The sequence below is a fragment of the Motacilla alba genome, chromosome 5 (genome assembly GCF_015832195.1).
Source record: "Motacilla alba alba isolate MOTALB_02 chromosome 5, Motacilla_alba_V1.0_pri, whole genome shotgun sequence".
Taxonomy (NCBI): domain Eukaryota; kingdom Metazoa; phylum Chordata; class Aves; order Passeriformes; family Motacillidae; genus Motacilla; species Motacilla alba.
Genome location: NC_052020.1, coordinates 62,251,272 through 62,275,714, shown reverse-complemented (window position 1 = coordinate 62,275,714; position 24,443 = coordinate 62,251,272). Strand labels below are relative to the sequence as shown.

At 47.2% G+C, this 24,443-nt stretch overlaps 1 long non-coding RNA gene across 1 annotated transcript; it reads left to right on the top strand.

Annotated features, from left to right (window-relative positions):
- The first annotated feature begins 2,499 nt into the window (after positions 1 to 2,499).
- Positions 2,500 to 6,383, top strand: LOC119701093. Its single transcript, XR_005256998.1, has 3 exons — positions 2,500 to 2,590; positions 2,674 to 2,745; positions 6,164 to 6,383. It is a non-coding gene; the product is annotated as an uncharacterized LOC119701093 (long non-coding RNA).
- The last annotated feature ends 18,060 nt before the right edge of the window (positions 6,384 to 24,443 follow it).

Here is a 24,443-nt window from a genome sequence, read left to right as displayed (position 1 = left end):
CTTTTCTTTTATTGCTTTAGTAAACTGCCTTATCTCAATCTACTAGTTACTTTCCATCTTATTTTCTCTCCTCTGTCCTGCTGGGAATGGGAGTGATAGAGTGGCCTGGTGGGCATTTGGTGCCCAGGCAAGGTCAACCCACTACACACATGAGGCATCATTAGCTTCCTCAAATATTTCAAATTATTTAGTTTAAAATACATTTGAAAGTATCATGGCTTGCTGGGGTAGAATAGTGTCTTCTTCAGATAAGTAGAAAAATGTTGATTTCAGAAGTGAGAGGCTGGATTTTAACATTAGAATGACCTAACAACCTCATATGCAAAGTCTTCTACAATGTCTTTGGTTGGTTCTTGTCCCAAGCCCAAAACTCCCAGGTATTACATAGAGACTGTCCCTGCAATATTCCAGTCTGCACTGAGTAACTCCCACCAAAGGAGAGTCATTCCTAACTATTGGAACTACTGGTCAGAGGCTAATTAGTGTTTCAAAGGCATTTTATGCCTAGTTTTCTATTTTGAAATTATGGTTTTGTATCCTGAGGGTTGCTTTGCAGACCTTATTAGGGTATTAACAGAGCAATTTAAAGTAATTTGATACGTTCACTTTTCTGTGGTTTTTCTTGTTACGAATCCTAATCCAATGACAGAAAGCAAAATGGAGAGATCAGATATTAAGATTACAGTTAATACTAGGATGTTGAAAAGAAATCAAATAAAACCATGGGTTTGAAGCTCTGAAGGATACATTCCCTCTGTGGTGTGCAGTTTTGCCTCCTTGATGCCAGTGGCTCCAGAAGCCATCTCTCATAACAGGTTCTGGTTTTGTCTGGAGCTCATGCAAGGCTTGGAGGTTAATTATAGCTCTAATATTCTTGCTAATGAATTTGAGCATAATTATGGAATGATTTCAGAGGTACTTTATGTGAATACTAATTGCTGTCTTCAAATGCTGGGTACCTGGCTTCCTCAGGGGAGCTCTGGGAGCTCCGTGGAGGGGAGCCCAGCGAGCCCTGCCCACAGGGGCACGGGGCCGGGGGGCTGTGCCTGTGACACATTTCCCTGTGGCTAGAGGCCATGGGGATACCAGGATGGCCAGGAGAGGGGTGCTGCTCCGGGCACCTGCCTGCCCGAGCCGGGCTGTCAGGGTGTGCCCCGGCAGGGGTGGGGATGCCCATCCTCAGCTCTCTCGGAGGGGTGGGATGCAGCCAGCACAGAGGCCCGGGGGTACAGGGCAGGGGCTTCTCTCACAGCTGTGGCACAGGGACCAGACCCTCACGGGTCAGTGTGCAGCACTCTGAGCACTGCCCAGCCACAGTGGCTGTGTGTGTGAAAACCCATCAGCAGCTGGTCATGGAGAGGTGGATGCTCTTTGGGATGACCTCTGGTGGAGAGGAATTAGATTTTCCAACAGAACAGCAGGTGGAAGGACACTGAGGAAGCTCCAGGTGTCAAATGGGCCAGGGTACCTTGAACAGAGAGCCTGAATTTTACAATATCTGCACAGCTAACAATAACAACAACAGAATTATGTTCCTTCAGGCAAAATAGCATGGCTGCTTCTCTGCCTCTTTTTCATGTCTTGTGTTATGCTTGCAGGTCATTCCAGGAGTCCGAGATGTGACATTTCTCTTCATATGGTCTCTGTCTTAAGGCAAAATTTAACCTCTGGGAAAGTTTATCAGTTCGAGAAGTTTTGCAAAGATCAGTAGAAATGGCAATGATTATTGAAATGGAAGCTTGTGGGTTACATTGAATTAATGCAATATCTGTATTGAGATGTGTTTTCTTTCTTTTGGATAATTTAATAAAGTTCAAACTCCTCTGAGAGAAAGAATTAATTGAGCAAAATATTAATTAAAGAATTTTTCTTTTCACAGCACAGTTCTTCAAATGAAATAATACTGAGTGAAATGACTGAAGTTTACCTTGATTAAAAGTGGTGTCAGTGTTTGCAAAGTCTCAGAGTGTGTGCACTCTCTGTGCCCAGCAGAATTAGAGCTTCTCTGGGTGATGATGCCATTGTGAGCATCCCACAATCCTTCAGCCACAAGCCTTATTTGTCCCTTCTGGACAGGGACAAATAGGAGATGCATGTTTACATCCTTATGTTTACTTCTTTAAATTGGAAGCTATTTCCTTGCCCTCATTCTCATCCAAACACTGACTGGTTTGTAAAACACGCCAGGGATGGGATATGTTTCCATATGTGATTTACCTGGATTCCTGTAGCCTAGCAGCCAGTGGTAAAATGTACCTTCCTACAGGCACACGTAAAGAGAGACAGCAGAATCACAGTCTGTATGCAGCAGCCTGCACCAAGCAGTGATCAATCTGTACAGACACAATTGCACAATGGCCATTCATTCCCATGGACACTCAGATCCACGGGCACAGCACATGGGAATTTGCACCCCTAAGATCTGCTAATCTTTCCCAGAAAAGGCTGGGTGATGAAAACCAGCAAGACCATATGGAGGAAAGGGAGGGTAGCAGGTTCAGCAGCATAACTCAAAGTAGTAGCTCCCCACCCTGGGTCTGCTGAGACTGTGCCAAACCATGGTGGAGAGCAGAGGAACACAGGAGCAGAGGTAATGGCCTGCCTGTCCTGGGGAATGCTTCCAGATTGCTGTAAAGATTAGAAGTAAACTGGTGTTTATTTTCTGCTATGAAGGGCTCTTATCAAAACAGGACACAAGCAGAATTCCCCTCCTGCTGCCAAGGACACATCACTCCATCACACATGGTAAGGAACATACTGCATCCCTATGGATAAACCGGGTGTGTAAGAAATGAGTAAATAGGTAGGACTTGGAAATGTACTTGATCTGTTATCTTGCAAAGTACGGGAGGAAAGGCTTAAAAATTTCTCAAACCAATATTTTGACTTGGCTTTACTAGATGAAGCTCCTGGGCTGTGGCCTCCCTAAGCTGTGATCTGGCAGGCCTTTGCTCTCCCGCAGCTATTCTCTTGTCATCGTGTAACTCCCATGATTCATCCTCAAAAATGCTCTTTGCAGCATCCCTCTGCCTCAGACACGCTGAAGCTGCTCCCCAGGCCCCAGTGCTGCCTGTCCCCGTGGCCCTGTGAGCCATCCTGCTGGGGGCCAGTCCGCCCTGATTTGGGTTAATGGCCAGGAAATGAGCTCTCAAGCATGAGGCTGGTGGGAGCAGAGGACGCCAATTATCAGTCACTGGGTTTCCTCTGGCTGCTCCTCTGCTGACCTCAGTGTCTCAGCACATTCATCCTACTTGCTGTTGAAGCTCATGCACAATAAACAAGATCCCCTCCCCTCTGCACCCTCCCCTCCCAGATAAAATGTTTTTGGAGGAAGGTGAGTCACTGCACTTTGTTATTTAGCAGATAGTCATCATTTCTGAGATCCATTCCAAGTCCATGCTTCCTTCCGATTTTCTGTTTGCCCTGCACAGGGCAGGCAGGGAGAGCTCTCACCCTGTAACAGTGGTGCTGGCTTGGGCTGGGCAGCTCGTCTGCAGCAGCTGGTGGAACTGCTGCCTTGGGGCAGCACCTTCCAGGGCTGAGCTGGGCTCAGAGACTGCTGTTTTCTCAAATGAATTAGATTAAGCCAATGAAAACTCAGAACCAGAGGATCATCTGGAGCTGTTGATCTCTGAAAAGATGGCAAAATCTGGCAGGGAAATAAACTAAGAAGGTAAAAATGAAAATAGTGCTCTAGCAGTCACCTGAAGCAGTTGTACAGGGAGCACCTTCCAGAAGGAATCCAAGCCCCAGTGGTTTCTTGCCCCCTTTTGGCAGTCACCAGCAAGAAGCACAGACCTGGCAGAGCCTTTCCTGGATTTATGAACAAAGGCAGTCAAAGTGAGCACGATGTGTGAGAGGTCTCCAGTGTGAGCCTGTGGCCAAACAGCCCCAGCTTCACGGTTGTTTGGGAGCAGGCAGCAGTGCTGGCAGACTCTGGGGGTGCAGGCACTGCCAGGCTGCCTCTGGGCACCGGGCAGGGCCCAGAGCTGGCCTGATGGTGCTCAAGGCAGCCCAGGGCAGCACCACAGCGTGACCCATGGCCACTGCCCAGCAGGGCCACCCCAAGCAGCACAGCCCCCCGTGCTGAAACTCAGAGTACTGACTCTTGAAAAAGAGAGTCAAAGTTTGGCCTCTGGAATTAATTATTACTAATCAAAGTACATAAATTCATGAACACATTCATCGGTGGCTGGCTGGTGCGGAAGTGCACACCACCAGAGAGTTGTGCAAGGGCACACACACCTCAGGCCGCCAGGCATGCTCTGTTCCTTTCCACCTTGCTTTAGTGAGAGGCTCCAGAGGTAAATTACTGATTCTCTAATTTGGTGGTGTCTGCACCGGGTGATGTGCAATGAAAGTGACATGAATGCTGAGCATAAGGTACTCAGCAGACAGTGAGAGAAGGAGCATTTCTTTGATTCCAGACAAATTCTCCCTTCAGTGTTCTGCTTTTATCTTTGCATGGAAGGACAAGTTTTATGTAAGACAAATGTCTATCAAAGTTTTATTTAAAAAGCATGCTTTCAACAGAAGGTGGCACACTGATTAGATGTGACATTTGAAGCAAAGCAGCCTAAACAGCCCAGGAATGCAGAAGGATTAAATTGAGGCTTCACATGAAAACTATTACTGTCTTATTAGGCAAGTGCAGCCTTTCAGGCAACGAAGTTTGGGTGCTCTTAATCCATGCTGACAGACAATAGTTAATATTTTCCTAGCTGTAACTTTTTTCTGCTCTCTTTTCTGGTTAATAGAGCATGGCGGTGCACAAAACATTCTTCAGCAGCTCTAGTCAGTGTAATTCTGGGAGCAAATAGCAGTTATCTCTTGGAAACAGTGCCTGACATTTGAAAAGCCTCATTTATGGTCCTAACTGAGGTGGTTCAGAGCTCCTGGGAACCAAGGGCACAGAACCAGTTGCTCAGGACCTGTATCATCAGTATAACCACACCAGCAAACAGCAGAGCTGGGACAAAACCTGGGAATGCAGAGAATCTATGGACTCAGGAGTTCCTGGGAAAAGGCAGGATCTGTGAGCTGGGCACTGAGGGTGCAGCTGATGGAGGACTCTTACACGGACACCACGATTGCCCTCATGATGCCCACATCACCCCTCAGAGCAACAAGAGCAAGGGTGAAGTGTAGCAAGTTCCTTGGAGACAGGCACAGCTCTGAATGCGTGTTCAGTCCAAAGAGAGGGAAAGCTTTTTTTGCCTTCTTCTGCACTTTGCAAAGCCATTCCAAGGTCATTGTCTTTTCTGAGCTGTCATTGCAGTTCAAGGCACCACGAGAGTCCAGCTCAGCACTGTACACATTTCTTGTTGATCACTATTTCCTTTTGTTCAATCTATTCTCCATCTACAGTCAGAAAGGTCAGAGAGGCATATTTATTACTGTAAAGAATTGTTTAGCAGAAAGAAGAAGTGAACTTTAAAGAACATGAGTGATTCACAGAGGATCAATCCCAGTTTCCATTAGTCTGTAACAAGAGTGTTATTCTCACTTATGACATAAGTATGAAAAAATCAAGTGAACCTCCTAATTTATTTCCATGTCATATAGTTCATATCAGAGACCCAACTGGCTCATGCAGGGGCTTCTTCATTCTTTCCAGGGTGCAGTTTACAAAGCACAGGAGAGAAAAATGAGCCAAAGCACAAAGGCAGGTGTCAGCAGCACCAGAGACATAGATCTCCATCCCAGCAGCTGTGGGAGCTCTGTGCCACTGTCCCTGCTGTGTGCAAGTGCACCAGGTCAGTCAGAGGAGAGTGTGCACTGCTGGAGCCTTTGGCACTGCTGGCACTGCTGGACAGCCAGCCAGGGGAGGGCAGGTGGCTGAAGAGAGGACCTGCTTCCCTTCCTAGACAGAAGGACCTGACCAGCCCACAGTCCTGCCCTCCCTCAGGCTGCTGTGTCTGTCTCTGCATGATGCCAAATCCTCCATGAGCAGAACTGTGCCAGGCCCAATTTCTGGTCAGAAGCTCTGACAATGCACCCTGTTATGAGGTTTGATGGTTTTACCCAGCTAGAAAGTCATTGGGCTGCTGTCCATCCAGGGTAAATGCACTGTTAATACTTGTCCTCATTTTAAGCCAAGCTCTATTCAACCATTTTAAACCAAGCTCTATTCAACCCCTATTCCTCCACCATTTCTATCCAGGCAGCAGAGTGCAAGTGCGAGTGCAGAAGAATATCCTGCTGCTGAAATAGCCTGTCCTATCCCAACGCCCTGCTGGCTCATGGACCAAGCAGGACAGCAAGGGGTGAATGCTGGCAGTGCTGAAGATTCTGCAGTCATCCCAGTTCTCATTAGAGAGCTGAGCCTCCAGTCAATGGAGCAGCATTGCTAATGGCCCTGTACAGACAGAGGGGCTGTGGCACACTGAATGCTCAGCCATTACAGACCAGAGTGTGTTATGAGACCAAAGTCACATTGAATGTCAGACAATGGTATCTGGGTAAAATCTTCAGTGCCTCCTAATTAAATAAATGGTTCTTTGAATCATGAACGGTATGAGTTTTAAATACAGCTGACTTTAAAATGTTCAAGAAAAGGCTTTTTTTTTTGTGCAGACTGATGAGGTCTGAGCAGGGAGAACTGTGGAAACTGGTTATGGGAAAGCATTACCTCATTCAGCACCAAGACCCCACAGGGGCTGCAGGGGGCTGGCCCCTGTGGGTGGGAGACACGATGCCCTTGGATGTGGGCTGAGCCTCGTGCTCTGCTCCTGGGGCTTGTCCTGGTGTGTGATGGCTGGATCTGCCCTGGCCATGGCAGGGCTGACACAGCGCAGCACCTGCACGGAGCGCAGTGAGGCACCTGCAGCCCACCTTGTCCTCCCCCAGGAGCTCACCCACAGGCACTCTTTTGACAGCATTTCCCTACACTGTTAACTAGAAAAAACGGATTGTAGGAGAGAGTTCTCAGTTTGTTCCTGCGTGGGAAATGCCAAGGGAGCTGCCCTTCCTGGTGTGGTACCAACATCAGGAAAATCCTCCTCACTCGCTGGGATGGAGCTGGGGAGGGGCAGGAGCCAGATGAGGAAGTCTGGCTGCACAAACACCTTCTCCTGACACTGATAAATGTGATGAGACTGTGATGCAGGGTATTTACCATGAGGTCAGGTCTCCAGAGATGCTGGCACATGGCTGGTGCACTTCCAGGTGCCAGTGGACTTCAGCTGCAGCAGGTTGCTGCTGCTGGATGGAGCAGTGAGGAGTGGCAGCAAGCACTACTGCTGGAAGTGGGCCCCCTTATAAACTGGCTGGAGAGATCCTGAATGCCAGAGTACTGCTGGAGGTGGGAACATTTTTTGCTAACTACAGCAAGGGTGGGAAAGTGGAGCAGGCAGGTTCCCCCTTTGTATTTGTGCTGCACAATCCAATATTGCCTTCACTGCCCAGAGTCCTTCCTGTTCCCCTAATGGCTTGCCTGGAAAGAATAGCACATTGGAACAAGGTCATGGCTGCAACAACTATAGCTACATCACAAAAAAAAGAAGGAAGAGGAAGTGCTGCTGACCCAGAAGACAGCACGTGCCCAGCCCAGCCTTGGCACAGGGGGCAGGTCGATCATCCGAGCAGAGCTGGTGGGCCCTGGACTCACACCTGGACTCACACCTGGACTAGCACTGCAGGCCGAGGTGAGAACAGCATCCTGCTACAGCCTGTTACACAGACATGAAGAGTCTTTGCAGGTGAGATGCAGGTATAAGCGGGGAAGAAGCACATGAAGGTTCTCAGCTCATAACTCTTCACTCAAATTGTGAGAGAGAGTCTGTTCTGGTCTGCATCCTGCCCTGGAAACAGCTGAGGGATGTGCACTAGCAACTGACATTTTTAGCAACATAAAAATATGAATAATGAGCAAAATTTGATTTAGTATTGATGTGATTAGAGGTTTAGTACTGATTTAATAAAAGAGAGTGTCTGTGCCATGTGCTCAGCTGGTGGAATAAGTCATTTGGTTAGAAGGGACAATCCCAAAGGCATTCTTGGCCAGCCTGGAAAGTGAACCTGAACAGCTGGTGTATGGCAGCTCAGTGTGCTTCAGGCAATCGCTTCCCCCAGAAACAGAAAATGATGACGATCACAGAACAGCTGGCAGGAGATGCCCACTGAAGGCTGAGTAATTCCACATGGAGAGTGAGAGATGATCTTGTGCGGGACCAGCATACAGGACTGATTTTACCCCATGCCCAGATGTAACACCTGGATAAGGAGAGTGGTCTGAATCCTTTAGGACACTGAAGTTATTGTTGGGAGAAAAACTGCCCTGTCTAATGCACATCACTGGAAGGCTGCCACTGAGTCTTCTCCCTGAGGTAGCTTTCCAGGCTGCTCTTTCCCAAGCTCAGAGCATTCCATGGGGTTGTTGTGACCCAAGTGTGGGACCCGATGCTTTGCCTTATTGATTCTTATACTGTTGGCCTCAGTCCATTGAATCAGCCTGTCCAAATCTCTCTGAAGAACCTTCCTTCCCTCTGGTAGATCAACACTTCTACCCAGCCTGGTGTCATCTGCAGCTGGCTGAGGGAGCACTTGATCCCCTTGCCCAGACTGTTGATGAAGATCTTGAACAGAAATGCTACCACTATGGAAACAGATGTATCATTAATAACTAAGAGACATTTTTGTTTGACCAAGTCTGGCACATATCCTATTTCCATTTTATGAGATGTTCATCCCCAAAAACATTTATAAAGGGGAGAACACTTACTGTGTTAGTGTTCTTCATTCCCTGGTATGAACCTGGCTTTTTGCTGGTCTAGGTTTGGGGAAAATTGGTTTAACGTGGAAGAGAGTGTTGGAATTTTTCTTGACTATTTATTCCTCTCTCTTGCCTTTTTTTTTTTTTGGTTGCTATGGAAACAGCCCTTCCCCATTCAAAATACCATTTGACGGCACCATTTCCTATTGAGGCTCACATTTTCGTGCTGTCTCTGTCACAGTGTGCTGGTCACAGTTCCTCCACTGATCACTGCCCCTGCACTGCCCCGGGAGTTTACATTTCTTTATTACAACAGAGTTAAAACTGACATTTCACCCAAATCACTTGTTCTTCACAGTAGAGGTGCCAGAGGACAAGCAGAGCTCTCAGGCTCTGTGGTGCTCACAGCCTCAGGGGCTGTTCTGCTCCTCACCCCTCCCGACAGCGAGGGGGTGGCCCGGTGGAAAACAGGGATTTTGGGTTTTGGACCTAGTGATCATCAGGATCCAGATTCTGCTTCATCCAGTATCTGTAAAACTTCTGGGTAAGAAATCTGTCCACTTTCCTACACCTCTTCCTATCATTAATAATCTCAAATTGAGATCTGTCAAATCTGTTGGCCACACTCACGGACAGGTCTTGTGGTTAGTGGAGGGAAAGGAAGAAACATACACAAAAGTTTTGAACATACACTTGAGGTAGGTAGATCCTCGATAGACAGGTCAGATTTATTCATTTTGGCAAACAGTTGTGCTGTGGGCTTTAGGGAAGTGCTTTCTTTAGGATGTGAGGCTGGGTCAGTGGGGCGTGCAGTACATGGTGCTCCTCCTGTGTTTTAATCAGACACCAGAGAAGACAGAAGGAGTGCCTGGACTAAATTGTATAAATCTTGTTTCCCTTCTTTACAAAAACTGGCAACCTCTTTGTCAAACTTCTGGAAAAAACAGGGCATCAGTGTTTGACAACAATTCTGATTACTGAATTAATGCTAGTAATAATATTATCAGTTTATCTCCATTTATTACATTAAAAGCTCTCCATTATTCAAGACACACCTGTGCACATTATTTTCAGAGCTATCTGAGACTTGTTAAAGTTTTCTCAAGTACCTAACAGTAGGTGTAGGCTTCCCTTTGCATTTTTGTTGTTTCTACCTCGCAGCTGATGATTGATGTTCTTTTTTATCATCACGTTGGGCTGATGAATGTTGCTGGTGGTGGTTGCCTCCCACTCAAGATTCTCAGCAGGATTCTAGTGCTGATAACCCAGAATCTGGAGCTCCTCTTTCACACCCAGCTCTGTTTATCCCTGCTTAATGGCTGCAGCAATTAATTTTGTTTTCACTGACTTTTCTCAGCTACTCTCCTGCTTTTAATGCGGATTTGGTATGAGAAGGCACATATGTGAAAAATAGACTAGCAATATAAGGATATTCCTTCCTGAAAAATTAGAAATTATGCATCTCAGTTTTATATTTTGAGATTAGGGTCAGGTTAAGGGTAGTGAAAATCTTTAAGAAGCCAATGTCTATGCAGGTCTGTAGGGCTGTCTCATAAGGTGCTCTCAACGAAGACAGAAATGCAGAAAAAAGCAGAATAAAGCCAATTCACTGAACAACAGTGAGACACTGGAATGTTGCACACATTTCCTGTGGTGACCCAGAGGTGTGTGTGGGAAGGGCCCAGGGTGGGCAGGAAGGGTGAGCACTAATGCAGGGGTGCAGCAGAGCCGCTGCCATGGGCGAGGGGTGTCCATCACGGAGAGCACGCGTGGGGCGAGAGCAGAGCAAGAGAACATTGCCTGTGACTCGAGATGGACCTGGCTTTGGCCAGAGGCTGCCACTGTGGGGCTCACTGGGGCTCTGTGGCACAGGATACAGCAGCGTCTGTCTGAGCACAAGGGCCCCTACTCTGAGTAAGAAAGGGAGTTGTCTTTGCTTCAAAGCTTGCTTGTGGTTAATTTTAACTCAAGTCTGATGAGAACTCTGTCTCTACACCGGGACTGATGGCGTGTTCATGTCGTAGGTTATGGCAAGATGATATAAGTGATGATGCAATGAAAACTGGACAGGTGAGCAGTGCATGCAGTGCAAAGAATTGCAGCAAAACCTCTGTGACCTTGTTCATGCAGTAACGAATGATGGCATGGGCAGAAAGCTTGGGATCCTGGCTGCTTGACCAGAAAATCAATGAAATGACAAGTATAGCTAGTCTGATTTCTCCCTGACCTCTTCCAATCACCTTTTACTTCCTTAAAACCATGTCTGCTGGCTGGCTGGTTCTTTGCACTTCCCATGTGCTCTTATGTTTTGTTAAAAGGAAGAAAATAAATAAAGTTATTTTCTCCAAGGAACTCACAAGCTCAATTTTGCTGCATCAGCTTTGTGATAAGTTAGCTTTGGGAAACAACTGACAGTGTATTTCTCCTGCTCTGTTTAGGGAAAAATCAGCTGTGTATCCTAACTGAAACGTTTTAAGCTTGTTTCTGTCAGGTTAGAAAATTGTGCTGCTTTCTATAACTAAATTCCTTGTGATATCTCTTTCAAAGGCTGACATTTCTAATGCACTTACAGCCTGAGCAGTAGAGAGCTATTAAATTCCAAGTGTAAACTCATCCAGAGATGTTTTAAAGATCCAAGAAAAGGTCATCAAGGACACCAACGTGATGATGTGGATGCTTCACACCAACACTCTCCAAGATGCTGTTTCAGCAGAGGAAAAAAGGGATTTGGTGTCCGAGTTCATTTAGCAAAGTCAATAATCTTTGCATCTCATGAACAGCAGGAGCTTACAGGCTGAAAACAATCATGATGAGAAAGCTTGAAAAAGCAGTGAATGACAATAAAAGACTGATAGGTCTACAGTAATCTTCTACTTTTTCTGTTTATCTGGAGTCAAACCAAAAGGGTTGGTGCCCTTTTCTGGAATTCCTGGTTACAGATTTCATTTTGTGCATTCACACAAATGGTTTGCTTTAGGTCTTTCATTTATTTGTATTTGGGTGAAACACCACCAAGAATTTTTTAACTTCATCTTTATGCTACCTGATGTCACCTGCCAATTTTTGAAGTCTGCTGGCATTCTTGGCTCTGTGGAAGGGTTTGTCTGTGAATTTCTTGCACTTTTTGCCAGGCACCGACTGTGTTGGGGGTCTGTCTGTCCGAGGTCAGGTGTGGATCATGGTCCTGACTGCAGAGCCTCAGGAGGCACTGGGAGCCCACTGTCAGCCGGGGTGTCCCCATGGCTCTGGGGTGGCTGTCCCCCATGGTCCTCCCTGAGGAGAAATGCTGATCTTCACCTCGTCATCTGAGCCCAGTGGGACTGTCCCAGGATGTCACCCACCCTCTGCAGGTCAGGCCATGGCCACAGCCCCTGCTCTGGGGTCTGTGCTGTGTCTGGGAGAGGCCCCCCCAGCCCAAGGCCTGTGGACATTGGCCCTCTGGTCTCTGGCATGGGCAGGCAGCCACCACAAGATTCCTGACATACCATGTTCTGTAGAAATCAAATGTCGCTTCTTCTCCTTGTTCCACTCTATTTTATAAGCATTTATGTATTTTATAAACATTTTCCAGAATGTATTGTCTCTGCCAGCCATTATAAGTAAACTCTGATGTTTGCATTTTCCCACAGCCCATCCTGAGGCACGTGTTGTTTCAAGGCATTTGGCTCTCCTCGAGACTTTATGTGCCAAGGCTGAAGATAGGTTTGTGATGTTTGTTTAATTAAATCAAATTTTTATTTGTCTTCCAAAAAGGAACAAGGAGAAAAAAAAATCCTCCCAGTTCTGCATTCCTTGTAACAAATGTCTGCGTGGAAAGGTAGTGGGGAAAGGAGTGGCAGCAATATTCCAGCAGAGAGCTTGGCCCTGGTGCCACTGTGGCTCCCTGTGCAGGGCTGTGGCTGTATCCACTGGAGTGCAGCCATCCACACCAGGCACCTCTCTGCAGGGCAAGGGGAGGCCTCTACATTGCTTCATTTCCAGGTTAATTGCACGCTTGCAGCCTCATTGCTCACACAGATGTGCCATAACCACTGAGTCCTGGTGCTTTTTCATGTCTGATGTCCCTGAACAGCTGCCCGTGGTTTGGTACCCGTGGTGTGGGGTGCTAGCTGTTTCCATGGCAGCCCCACCACAGTCCAAACTCATCCGCCCTCAAAAACTGCCATGGTGTTTCCTAGGAATGATTTACTGCATGTGACAATCTCGCTGCTGTTTCTGTATCTGTTCCTTCAAAGAAAACACAGAGACAACACGCAATTGTCTGTGGTGCAGCTGTCGAAGCTCTGGGATTGTTTTCTCCACAAACCAAAAGGAGCCCAGCATTAACTTGCTGCTTTGTAAATGGCCAGTGGACAATTTGGGTCTTTGCTACAGAAACCAAATGAAGCAGAGCGCTTTTCTGGGGCTGCTGAGCAGAAGTGAGTGCTCTCAGAAATGCCTGAAATCTGCACACAAGGGAGGAGAGGTGAAGGACAGTGCACAAACTCTGCCAGACAAATTCCATTTTCCAAAAGCAAGTTTTGCCCTCAGAGACCTGCTTCAGAGATGCACCCCTGGAATCTTTTTGGACTGGAAATTGCTTGAACCATGGGCTGAAAAATCTGAAGATCATTCATCCAAGATCTTGGTTTGTCACTCACTATGAGTGTGACAGAGAAAAACAGCCCCCAAAAATGATTATGCTTTGAAATTTTATTGTTTGTTGTTCGTTTTTGATGATTTTTTAAAACGTCTTTTCAGATGTTTCTGTTAAGGTCAATGATCAGCTAGAGGCAGACCTGCCCCTCTGCACAGCCCTGGCGAGGCCAGTCTGGAGAACGTGTCCAGAGCTGGGCTCCCAGTGCAGGAGAGACAGGGACAGGCTGGGCAGAGCCCAGGGAAGGGCTCTGGAGAGCCACGGCTGTGAGGAGAGGCTGGGAGAGCTGGGAGAGAGGGTCTGGGGAGACCTGAATGTGCTCTTCAGTACTAAAGGGGACCCATCAGAAAGATTTTAGCAGGGTCTGTTACAATCACACTGCCAGAGGACAGGGCTAGGTGGAATATTAGGAAGAAATTCTTCCCTGGGAGGGTGGGTAGGCCCTGGCACATGTGCCCAGAGCAGCTGGGGCTGCCCCTGGATCCCTGGCAGTGCCCAAGGCCAGGCTGGACACTGGGGCTGGAGCAGCCTGGGACAGTGGGAGGTGTCCCTGCCGTGGCAGGGGTGGCAGTGGGTGGGATTTGAGGTCCCTTCCAACCCAAACAACTCCATGATTTTGTGATCCCACACACCATCCCAGTGTGACAAACCCCGTGCAGAGCAGACCTGTGGAATGATCTCTCCTCTGAATGAGTGGAGCAGGTCTGTCAGAGCTACACTGTCACGTTCTCCTGGCTGGGGCTCCCCAGGTGATCACAGCAGATCACAACGCGTGGAGCTGCTCACAGGCTGGGCCAATCTGTCTCGCTCTTAAGAGAGGCTGTGGATTGTGGAGGAAACAAGTGCAACACAGTACTTCAAGATAAGTGTGTATAAAACATTAATTACATCTGTTTACAAACAATAACAAATAATTCCTCAAATGTACTTTGAGTATTTGTTTTTACTGCTATCATGTTATTTTTTAATTTCCTTTAAAGCACCAACAGAAAGGAGGAAAGCACTTTTCCATCAGTCTGTCTAGAGGGTACAGAAAATACTTTATTTAAAGCTTTTGCAGCTCTATCTTATCTTTTCCTTTCTGAAGGATTTGATAATGAATTATATATTCCAGCATGACATGAAATATTTAACTCATGCTCTTCAATTCCAGTTCAGCTTCCCTTACAAAAAAATGAGTTTGAGCACAGAAGAGACCCGGTCCACAGACACAAATGCACTGGTGCTGAGAGCAGCCTCCCCCTGCCCAGGGCCCAGCGCCCAGATCAGCAGGGCTGAGGCCTGGGAAGGCTCCAGGTGCCCCGTCTGCTCCCTGTGCCAGCCCCTGAGTTACAGGAGACACTTGGCCTCAGCGCACGGATTGGGCAAACATGAACTCAGGCTTGATGCTCTGAGCACGTGCCTGGGCATTTCTAAAGGCTGGGAGGAAAAGACATGAGCAGGAAGTGCAATAACTCCTGCTCACACAGTGAAGCTCTTCCCTTGTCTCAGGATTTCTCCAAGCCAGCATGAAGGTCACAGCAGTGTGGAGGGATGGCAAAAGTGAAGGGAAGGTGCCACCTGCATACTGGGGCCACCTGCTGACACTTTGCTGAGGCTCTCCTTAGAGCTGGGCTGGATGACAGCTGGTAAAAACCAGACCTGAAACAGGTCAAGAGCTGTCAGCAGGTGCATTTAATTTAATTTTAATGACTGTGCATATGATTGGTTAAGAAGTAGGAGTTAGGAGAAATTCTGACTTTGATTCCAGAGGTACTGTAAGGTTTCACATTAAGGCACCTGCTCTGCTTGCCCAAATGCGTGGCATGGTTGTTGATTCCTTTGCAGCACCTGTAGGAAAAATAATAGAGGAAGCCATAAAGGTGACTTTTCCCAGCTAAAGGCATTACATAAATATTTGTTACACACACAAATGGAATATATCGTAAGTTCTGAATTCAAGGTGTTTGTGGAAAATGTTATTTCTAGAATAAAGTAGCAGCTTGTCCTACCCATAGCCCAGCATCTGCAACTGCATAAATAAACTTGTCCAGGACTCGAAGAACAAAAGCCCAGAGGCTCAGGATAGAGAAGTGCACACCATTAGGTGCCCCATGTCCTCCTGTGCATGTGCCAGAAGGTGGAATAAACATAAGGTGGAATGAAGACAGTTGTTTCCCTATCTGTGCATGTGTGGGCTTCTCTCAAACAGATGGCACATCCTATAGGTAACACTTTCCCTGAATTCTGCCTCTCAGTGTTAGGGGTGGAAGCACTGATTGTGTAAGTAGATGCTTTTCAAGTGATTGAAATCCTTCCTCATAGTGGGCAGATTTTGTACATGAGGGTAAGGTGAGGCTGTGTGCAAATTTTTCAGGCTCAGTTTCTAAACTAGCAAAGACAAGTGCATTTTTCTGAGCCGGTAAAAATAGATCACTTGCTATGTGAGACATCACTCTGTCTTCCACAGCACTGGCAATGCTGTGTGTGTCTCTCAGGGGAGCGCCTGCTGGCTCCCTCTGGCTCATTTCTCATCGCTGGCCTGGAGGGCTCATTCTGTGAGCTGCAGAGCTCCACCATCACCTGCAGGACTCATCCTTTCCTGGGTGAAACCTAGGGGACAGCTGATGAGGTTCAGATTGTTCCCAATGTCCATGGCTCGCCTTCCATGGGTCTCTGAGGTGATGTTGTGAGGAGAGAGGTCCCCAGCAGATGGGGAGGACCCCCTGATCAGCCAGACTCCCCCCTCTTTGGCCAGGGAAATTACACTGATTCAGTGGTTGGTTACCCTTGTCTGTAAATGTAAAAAGGAAAAGAAAAAAAGTGATCTGACCATTCTGGTTTATGTCACTTTAATCTCAGCTTCTATACCTGTAACTTAAAATTTACTTTTTTTACACAGGGTATGTGATAGATGCTTCCAGAGGCAGGGAGTGCTGAGTGTTCCACAGATCTGGGGCAAGTTTTACCCCTGGCTGGTTTGTTTTGAGCAGTTCTGTATGAAGATGCAAAAATAAAAAATCCCAAACTGAGCTGAAGTTGTGTGGGTGGCTCCTGCACTGTGGCTGTGCTGGGTAGGCTCAGTGGGGACAGGGGACACTGGGTAGGCTCAGTGGGGACAGGGGACACTGCTGTCTGAACTGAGGAGTGTCAGGTGGGCTAGCCAAAGGGCAAATGCCCCTCCAGGGTGGCTGGGGCATGGCTGAGCAGCGCTGATGGCAGGGGGTGCTGGGACCCCCGGGCTGGGAGATTCCTCTTCCAGTGCTCAGAGGGGCTGGCCGTGCCACCCTGCAGCTCAAAAAAATCCCCTCAACATCCAAAACCAAACCACAAAACCACTTCCCACAGCTGCACATGATTTGCATAGAAATGCATATGGAAACCTTAATCTGACCCCTAAAACCCCTTAATCAAAATAATTTAAGGGGCTTATAAAAATCATGAGCTCCCTAAAGCAGAAAGCTCCTCTGGTAAGGCTGCTCTGCCTGTGTGGAAGAGCAGCTTAGTCCCAGATCCCCCTCACCTGTGGATTGGGAGGTCCTTGCAAAGCAGGTTAATAAGCAGATTTCTGGGGAGCCTGATTTATTCCATGTGGATGCACAAACAGTTTAGACATGGCTATAAATGAGAAGACTAAACCAATGGAGGGGAAGCTCAGAAAGTCATGATCAAAGGTTTATCAGATAATTTGCACCCATTCAGCACAAATGAATTCAGGCTTTTAGACTCCTCAATAATTAACGCATTAACACATCACTGTTTCTGACATTAGTACGTTAATTTTCTATCTTCAGTAATGCATAGAAGCTATCAAAATAAAAGCAGAAAATCAGATGCAGAAAATGGGAAGATCTTTCCTGGCCTTGTGGCTTTTGTGTAAATCTAAAATTGAGGGCTTGATGTGATGGAGAGATCATTTGTAGGCTTTTTCTTTTTTTTTTTTTTCCTCCATGGCACAGAAATATCACAGATCAAAGACCAACATGAAAAGAGTAAAGTTGGATAACGGCATATTAAGCCTTTAATTCAACTTAGATTTCAAATTTCAGTGATCAATGTAATATTTTGGAAAGAAACTATTTCTGCTCTGAAGCTCAATTTTTTTTTATTAAAGAGATACTATCAATTTTATTTACTATTCTCTTTGAAGGAAATGCAGGTGTTTTGAGAACAGCATAAACGGCATATGTCTGTGGGAAAAGCCTTGTTCTTTGCTAGTATTGATTGCTAAATGCTGATTGACATCCCCTGCAGGATCTGGGTGTTGCATCAAGGCCTTCGATCACACTGGTCTGCATAAGGAATGCCCTTCCCTTTGTACTCAGGGGAGTGTGAAAGGACTATCAGGATTTAAATTTGTCTCAAGGGTGCTGTCCCGGTCCTGGCATCCTCCGGGCATCCCGCCTGCCCCAGGGATCAGGTCGCAGGGTCTCAGAGGATGGTGGGCAGCAGCAGGAGCGCAGTGGGAAACCAGCGTGTTTTGGCAGCAGTGGCAGCAGAACAGCGTTGGAGCAGCTGGATGAGAGAGGCTAGAGGGCTGCAAGGCCATGCCGGGAGCTCTGCCCCTTCTCTGCCACCTCTGGCGTCTCCTGCCCGTGGCTGTGCCCACGGTGCTGTGGCCTGTGCTGCGGGTCTGTGTCCCGTGTGCCGGCTGTGCCAGCCTGTCCGAGTCCCACAGGGCAGCTGCAGGAGGGATGGCCACGGCAAGGACAGGGGAGCACTCCTCCAGCCCCTCCAGATGAGGCCTCGCCTCTGCCTGGCAGATTGAGGCATTCCCTGACTGTGCTCCATAAATGTGAAGCACTGACAGTAACTGCGCCTGCACACGTCAGGTGTGTGTCAGTAGTAACTATAGTAGTAACCACATCAGGTGTGTGTGTCATTAGTAACTACATCAGGTGTGTGCCAATAGTAACTACGTCAGGTGTGTGCCAATAGTAACTATAGTAGTAACTACATCCGGTGTGTGTCAATAGTAACTATAGTAGTAACTACATCAGGTGTGTGCCAATAGTAACTACATCAGGTGTGTGTCAATAGTAACTATAGTAGTAACCACATCAGGTGTGTGCCATTAGTAACCACATCAGGTGTGTGTCATTAGTAACTATAGTAGTAACCACATCAGGTGTGTGCCATTAGTAACCACATCAGGTGGGTGTCAATAGTAACTATAGTAGTAACCACATCAGGTGGGTGTCATTAGTAACTATAGTAGTAACCACATCAGGTGGGTGTCATTCCATCTGCTCCTCGCAGAGGGCACCCAGGACACTGCACAGCACCAACTCCTTGTACACCAACTCCTTGCACCCAGGACACTGCACAGCCCTGAGCTGCTGCAGGGTGATGCTGTTTCAGTGAGGTCTCTGCACTGCTCCTTGCACTGCAGCACTGAGATTTAGCAGTTTTGCTTGCAGACCCTTGATATTAGTAACCATTCTTTGGATTTATTTCTTTCACTCCAGCACAGGCCATCCCATCTCCCTTTAGCTGGCTCCCTGCCTCCTTTGTTTTCTGTATCAGGTTCAACCTTCTTTGCTTCTCATTTCCCCTCGTGGCTGGTGACTGATAGAGGAGAGAATTGCTGAGCCTGCAGCCATCCCTCTTACAATTAGTTTTTCTTTTTGGCAACTGTCACAGCCTTGCAATACTGTCATGGATGCTGATACAAGAAGTGCAGGATGAAACATGGATTTTGGATACATCAGAGCATGTGATCAAAGAAGAGGAAAGATGGTGCCAGGGGATGTCAGTGTTCCCTCCTTGGCAAGTCCAAGCCACTCAGAGTGCTTGGGAACACCAACAAGCCAGGGTCAGGGTCCAGTGGCTCATTGCACCACCTCCCTGGGAGCAGGCATGTGCTCCTGCTGTGGGAAAGCTGAAGTGACGCCTTTGCAATGTTAAAACCAACCCAACCCTCAACAATAGCAATCCCAAAAATCCCAAACCCCTCAGTCCTGTTGCACCATCTGCAGTTCAGGGAGAGGTTTGCTAAGTGCTGTCCGTGTTGCCAGTGTGCTTTACTGAGTGTTGTAGGTTTGGCTGAGGTCCTTGGTCTTTTTCTCTTCCTTTTCATGGTTTTTTTTCTGTGAACACAGAAAACTTAATGGTTTTTGTTCCATATCTGATCTCCCAACTGAGGAGCCTTGGTTATCACTGCTTTCTGGGGCATTCTGAGCTGATGGCTATCTAAACAGCACACCTGGTAGCTGAAGGAGAATGAGCTGTGCCTTCCTCAAGCAGGGCATGTTGATTTGCTTTGGGCTGCAGCCAACATCGTATTCAGAGTGCTTCTGTTGTGACACAAGCAGCTTGAAGTAAGAGAGTCCTGGTCTTTGTGGTAAAAAAACCTCCAAGCCTTTTGCTTGAGTAAGATTTCAGGACAGAAACATTGGTTCTGTTTTGTTCTCTGGAAGTTCAATGTGTTACTTGGCAAAGGCCGGTGTAAGAGGGAGTATGAGCTCTGTTTCTGGGGTGCTGATTGTGGAAAGTCACTACCTTCCCCTCAAATCTGACCCCCCCATCCTGTAGCACTTGTCTCTTGGCACCCAGCTCTGGTTGCCCTGAGCTGTCTCACAGCTGCCAGCGGGTTGTGAGAGGCTCCTGGAGGTGTGGGTGGTACAGGCTGTGGCTGGCTGCCAGGTATGGCAGCGTTGGCCATGGGGACATGAAGGCAGGAGGAAAGTGATGCCAATCCCAAGGGATGCAGGGACTCAAATCTGCCCTGGGGAGAGCTCGTTTCACCGTGAGTTCAGGTTTGTGCCAAGTCCTCACCCTGCCCATTAATGTGCAGTACTGCAGCAGCACTTCCTTCTACCTGTCCCCTCCAGTTTGACAGAGGTGTACATAAACAGGAGCGCTGCTAACCTCGGGTGCGTGGCAGGGTCAGGAGCCTTGTTTCCCCCTGAGCTGTCTGTGCTGGCAGAGCTGGGTGAGGCCTCAGCCTGGGGACAGGCTGCTGTCCTCGCTGAAGAGCTGCCACTTCAGAGAGATGCTTGAACACAGCACTGACCCGTAACTGCTCAAGGCACGAGTCAGTAAGGAGCCGAAAATACCTGCATTTGCAAAACTGGCCCTTCTGAAAGTTCACCTCCCCTCCGTGCTGGTTTCCTTCTCCCTCTACCCAGCTGCAAAGGAGTTTCTACTGATATGGTCCTGTCTTTGAGTAACGGTAAAAAAAATCAGATTTTTAAAATTAGCTTTCTGTAATCCTTGGAACTTTGTGGATTCATGTCCCATGTGTAAATCACACATCCCACAAATACGTGCTTAAGAGTACTGTTTCTACAATTATTTTCAGAGATAATTGGAAATGGCTTTCACTGACATTTGAAGTGTTCCTTGCAATGTCCAAAAATCTGAATGTATAGCACACCTGTGCCTGCAAAGTCTTGCTGAAATACTATAGGAGTGTTTTTTTCTGGAACAAGGCTTCCTGCTATGTTCAGTGAGACTGAAGGAGCAAATTGTTGCTTTGGCTTTTATGGCAGTTCACGTAAGCCCTCAAAAGGACCAGAAAATGAAGGTTAATTAAGAAAGTGAAGGTTAAACTTCCTTGAAAGCATTTTCTGACTGAAATCCAGTCTCTTTTTTTTTTTTTTTTTTTTATTCTTTGCAAGAATAGGCTTTAGCTGACCTCTTCCTCCCTATCTTAAAGTATATTAGGGCTATGATGCTGTGTGTGTCTGCTCTGGTTTGTCTGGCTGCCTGTCAGGGGAGTGCTGCTCACAGGGCTTGGGAGGCATCATTAGTTTGGGGAGTTACACAAGAGGCCAGCACTGGGCAAAGCAGGGTGCTTATTGCCTGATGGAAATGCTGACTCCATGAAAGCTACAGCGGGGGTTAGACCAGTCCATTACCTTTCCTAGGCATTTTTTTTTTTTCATTTCTCACATATAAACTTTTCTGAGATGTATAGGAAACAGTGGATTGGGAGAAAAGATAAACTTGTTCTCTATTTCTTAGCAGTGTGTGTGAGACCCAGTCTCCAGCGTGGGCTTCCATGGGTTTGGGCATCCCCCTGCTCTGGCACAGACCCCCAGGACCTGCAGGGGGGTCTCCACTCTGGCACCTGGAGCACCTCCTGCCCCTCCTGCAGAGCCCTGGGGGCTGCAGGGCTGTTCCCCTCACATATTCTCACTTGAATGCCAGTGCTGCCATTGCACTGGAGTTTCTCCCTTTTTTACTCTGTTATTCACCATTGCTGATGGGCTCAGCCCTGGCCAGCTGCGCGTCCCCCTTGGAGCTGCTGGCATTGGCTCCATTGGACATGGGGGAAACTTCTGGCAGCTTTTCACTGCAGCCACCCCTGCAGCCCTCCCCGCTCCCCCCACTACCAAAACCTTGCCATGCAACTCCCAAACAGTAGTTAAAAGAATTTTATTTAAAATTACTTGGTGATTTTATTGGTGATAATAGGATTATGAAATTCATTTGAATTTGGGGGGAGAAGGGAACTTAAGGAATCAATATAAACTTTTCTATTGAATGTAAACCTTGCCAAAGCTCCATAACAAGTTTTCACTAGCTCTGTCACATACTGGATAATGAAATCAGGAATGTTAAATTACATATTTTTGTAGAAATAATGTATATGGAAATTGGATAGATTTTGGGCAGTTTTATGGTACTAGTAATAAAATATGTTGGTTTGTTTTATCACTCCAATACCTGAAAATGTAGGGGGGGGAAATGTAGAGGTGCCCTTAATTTGAGCTCAGTGATCTGCTGTGCTCACTGGGCTGGGTTTGGCTGGCACAGCACATCCTCTACATGCCTCTCCTGCTCAGGACCTGTCCGTTTGGGGTTCCTCCAGCTCTGTACCCAAGCACTCTGAAGTGAGTGTGCAGGGAGGGAGCCCTTCCAGGAGGGAATCACAGTCACCTTCATTGCAGTGGGCTTGTCCTCAGTAATTCATGATGAGGGAGGCCTGTGGAAACCTGCCGGGCTGCAGAGCACATTCCAGTTTGATGCTGGACCTGCTTTCAATGACACTGGGGACGTGGAGAGTGGGACAGAGAGGCTGATGCCAGAAGGGTGGCATTCCCTCAGAAAAAAATGCCCAATTTCATTCAGTTATGCTTTCGTGTTGATGCACTCTGGGAGAAGGTGAAAATCAAATAATCTTTGTCCCAAACATGCTCAGTGTCACACTAATGGGTGCTGCAGCTGTATTTCAGTCAGAGGTAACTGTGAGAGATTTGCCCAGTGTCAGCTGCTGCTGCAAAGACAAACCCGGGGCTCCAAGTGCCTTTTGTGTCTTTTATTGAGCTGTCCCACACACCAGTGGAGCTCTGTCAATGTGCTGGGCTTGAGAAAACTCTCACAAATTGTTTATAAACCCCCTGACTTGAGAGCAGTAGTTGTCCTTCACTGTTGTGTCCTCTAGAGCAAATGTTTCTGTAAAGGTGTTATGCTACTCCTGTTCCATTTATAGGGGAACTGCACTTCCTCTTTTTTGGTATTTGTCTTGAATATTTCACATCTGAGAATGCAAATTCAGCGAGAAATCTCTAGCTGATGGATTCCTTGGGCAGCATTGCAAGGGCTTTTGGCATGAAGATGCTTTCATTCCACAGCATTAATCTTGCAGAATACTCGGCTTTTGGAAGTTTGTGTGGAATGTATACCTCCAAAATGGACTTTACTTCTCTGACATAACAAAAGTAATGTGAAAATCAAGGAAAATAAAAATGTTTCTAGACTTCTAAACGGATTTTTTAAAAAAAATTCTACTGTAGAATAGGATCCAGAGGAGTTTCTCTGGTGCTCTGGGAGTTGGCACCTTGTCTTTCAGTTATTCTGCTGTGAATTGGAACACAAAACACTTCTTAAAGGCATTGCAGCTGGGATTATCTGACTGATATGACTATGTTATTGGAGAGGTTCACAACAAACTTTTTTACTTTTTTAATACTTATTCTGCCTGTATCTCCACAGAAGTACAAAGGCTTAATGATCATGGACATGTAAACATGTTTTTCATTTGCATCCCATCATTTTAGCAACCTGCAGTGTAAATGCTCAGTTAAACACTGAGTCTGTGCAAACTAAATGCCACATTGCTGCTTCCATACCTGAATGTCTGTTTTAAAGGCACTGACCTTTTGGTATCCAACCTTTACAAAGTGGTACTTTGTAGTACCACTTAGTTACTACTTATTTCATCGCTTTCACTTCCTTCTCCTTCTTAGGTAGAATTTAAATATCCCCTTTTAGTTTTATTTCTGGAGAGAAAAGATTTGAATTTTATGGTTATAACTGCTAGACTTAGTACTGCAGTAAGTGAAGGTTGTTTCAGTGGCACCAGGCAGCAGTGCTGAACTTGGTTTAACACCGAATCAGTCCCCCCATGCTGGGGCTGGGGGCAGAAGCCTTTGTCACAGCTCCTTGCTGGAAGGAGATGTACCTGATTGAGGGGAGCAGAGCAGTGATAAAACCCCACTAAACATCTCTCTTGCTGCTTTCTGTGCTCCCAGGGCCATTGTGGGGTATCTGGTCTGTGGAGGTGGGGACAGCATCTTCATGGAGTGGGAGAGTGGGTCCTGAAGAGGGTGCTGGGGAGGCCTTTGCTGGGTTCTGAGGGAGCAATTTCCAGTGTCCCCCTGCCCTTTGCTGCCATTCTCTGCCCAGCCAGTCTCCAAGACCTCCGTTCCTTCCCAGCCTCTGGCCAAGGTCAGTGAATGGTTGCAGGAGCCACCAGGAGCACAGACTGCAGCAGAACAAAGATGGAAGGATTTGGATCTCAGTTTCCATCCACTGAGGGCCTGAATATGGCTCCGCTGCTCGGCTTGTTGCAGGTACCTGGGGGTTGTGGTGTCCTGCCACGCATGTGGTTCTGCCCCCCTGTGACCCTCAGCTGTGCATCTTTAGTGACTGCTCATCTGCATGGGGACAGTCAGTTACTCCTTCTGTCCCCACGACTGAATGTCCAGGCAGGGAAACCAGCCCAGGTAACTCAAGGTGAGTAGGTGACTGCTTCAACATCCCCTCAGGGTAAATGAGGCTTTGGAGACAGGACAGGAGGTACCCGTGAAGGATTCTGCTTTTGGAGGAGGATGTCCATGCTGCTCAGAGGTTTCCAGGTCCTCAGAGGTTTCCAGATCCTAAGAG